Below are 2,580 nucleotides of genomic sequence, written 5' to 3' on the forward strand. Positions count from 1 at the left end.
TTTGTAAGTTATGTGTAAAATATAAATAACAATTTAATAACTGTGTATCCATCACACTTTTTGTTTGTTTACCAACAAAATTGCTTTAACTTGGAAAATGTCCAAGGAAATAAATTAATGAAATATCCTGGTCATTTAGCTAACCATTTCTACAAATTCCACATATCTAATGAGTATAGATGAAATTAAAGGAAACAAAAAAAAATGCACATATACAAAAGTAGGAAGAGAATTTAAAAACTTTTTTTATGCCTTTCAGAATTTCACAGTTAAAAGCCATCTGAACAGTATAAAACTCAATTGAACACTACAGTGTTCTTTCAAGGTCATGAAAATAATGAACTCCAAGTCTATTTTATAAATCTAAAATACAGTATCACTGGCTTTTGTCCTAGCATTTATCAAACTTGCATATGAACTTTTAGAAGTCGAATTGGGCCTAATTCCTGAGAATTACTTTCTCTGAATGGAAGGGCCTGAGAACAACATGATATCCTGACTGACCGAAGTGATTGTCAGGGGACTCCCATGGGGCTCAAGCCCACTGCTCTCTGTCTCCAGACTACAGTGAACAGAACTCCAGTTTTTCCAAGGTCCACAGCCAAGCTCTGAACCCCAGTGGCACTCAGGGATCTCTGGAAAAGCTTCAAGCTCCATTTGTTTCATATGGTGCAAGCCAGTTACAGACCTGGACATTAGTGTCCAGTACAGCATGGAGGAGCCCCACTATCCTTTTTAAGATAAATAACATTTCTGTGACATTTAAAGTACCTGTGTACTCCTGCCCTGTTCCATCCTCAACATGTGCATCTTTTTCTCATGCTTTTTGTTAATGTCCTATTAGTTATGCATGCATCTCTAAAAAATATGTTGATTAGATTAGCATGCTTGGAATTTTATATAATGGGATTAGGCTGAAATGCATCATTTTGTGATTTGCTTCTCTGGCACATTATGTCCTGAGGTTGAGTCCCATTGTTGTATCAGCTGTTTTCAATGATTTTCACTGTTTTTTTGCATTTGATTATATATGAATATACCAAAGTCTATTTTTATATTTGACTATATGGGCATTCCCCCATTATTAGTGATTATAAATAGTGTACTATAAATATTATTAGATCTACTTGTACAGATGTGTAAGTTTCTCCATGTAATATAGTCTCCAGAAAGGATTTATATCTTCAAGTTTACTGGATAATGCCAAATTATTTTACAAAACGATTGTACCAAATTATACTTTCATCAGCAGTGATTAATACACTAGCACAGAAACACACAGACAGGCATGCACACCCCCTGCACTCCTATCCATCACGCAACACACTAAACACGTGTGTAGATCCACACACAGATCCACATCCATGTACCACGCACGCACACTCACCACAGTCCCACTCTCATAATGCCACAGACACACACAGATACACAAACTTACGTCACACACTCCACGCCTGTGTGCGAATAGTTTACGTACTCATACATAAACTGCCCATAGGACCCAATCAGGAAGCAGGGGCTCCGCCGCCCGCAACTGAAGAATCTTGTCCCGGCCGCGCCGCCGTCGGACGCCAGGTGTCGGAGGTCACGGCATCGTTGGCGGTGGCGTTCTTTTCTACCCGGAAACCACGGCTGCAGGACCCCGACTAGTCTGTGTCGGGGCGGTGTGAGCTGCACTGGCCTCTGGTCCAAGCGTCGGTCCCGCGAAGCCGGACACTGCTCCCGGCGCGGCGGGGAGGATGTTGCCAAGCGGCCCCGAGCCCGCCGCTCGCCGCCGCAAGTGAGCTCGGAGCTGCCCTGGGAGTCTGCGGAGCAGCTGGCGGGGCTGGGCCCCGGGCGCGCCGCTGCCCGCCGGGGCGGGGTGAGTCGGGGCAGGCGGGCCGGGCTCTTGGCTCAGCCGGGGCTGACCGCGGGGCCAGGAGGGGGCCGCTCTGGTTGGGGTTGGCCCTTCTTGCCGGGTTTTTTCATCGTCTTGTGGTGCCGCAGCCCCCGCCCCAGCTTCCGATGAGGGTCGCTCCGTATTTGACTTGGCTGTGGTGGCCTCGGCCTGGTCACCCGCCACCGGGATTTGTCCACCCGCATCCCGGGAGCAAGAGTTTCTGCTCGCCCTCGAGATGGCTGGATTTCACACGTATGGAGCTGAGTGCATTATTTGGATTTGGCCCGAGAACATTTTGGTAGTTTGCCATTTTTGATTTTGGGTAGTGTTTGCGTTACTTCTACGTTTGCAAATTATATACACCTCAGGAAGAAGATGTAGTTCCTTGAAATAGTGTTATTTTATGTGTCAAGCTTGGTAAAAAACCAGAGATGGGGTGGATTATTACCTTCACTCATATTTTCATAAAATAAATTGAGTGACTTTAAGGTAATCTAGAAGCGTTTAGTTCTAGTTCCCTGGATAGGTACCATCAGGAATAAAACAAGGCCTGTTATGCTGTTTTGATTTGTGTGAATACCGTCACTGGTGGACAGCTGGTGAGGGGGCCTTTGCTGAAGAATCCCATGTCTGTAGTTCTCAACTAACATCACAGCCCTGAGTGATGAATGATGAGCTTCTTTGCAGCCTGCTTTGGCAAG

At 45.4% G+C, this 2,580-nt stretch overlaps 1 protein-coding gene across 2 annotated transcripts in view; it reads left to right on the forward strand.

The window, feature by feature from the left end:
• Window positions 1–1,590: 1,590 nt before the first annotated feature.
• TMEM248 (transmembrane protein 248) overlaps window positions 1,591–2,580 on the forward strand; it is a 41,181-nt gene continuing 40,191 nt past the window's right edge. Inside the window, exon 1 of one of the 2 annotated variants that reach the window (XM_015594668.2) lies at window positions 1,591–1,780. The gene's annotated coding sequence lies outside the window, so the exon portion shown is untranslated. Of the gene's footprint in view, window positions 1,862–2,580 lie in introns of both variants that reach the window. The other variant, XM_006918519.3, reaches the window with a different exon arrangement.

The sequence above is a fragment of the Pteropus alecto genome, unplaced genomic scaffold (assembly GCF_000325575.1).
Source record: "Pteropus alecto unplaced genomic scaffold, ASM32557v1 scaffold68, whole genome shotgun sequence".
In the NCBI taxonomy this organism is placed as follows: domain Eukaryota; kingdom Metazoa; phylum Chordata; class Mammalia; order Chiroptera; family Pteropodidae; genus Pteropus; species Pteropus alecto.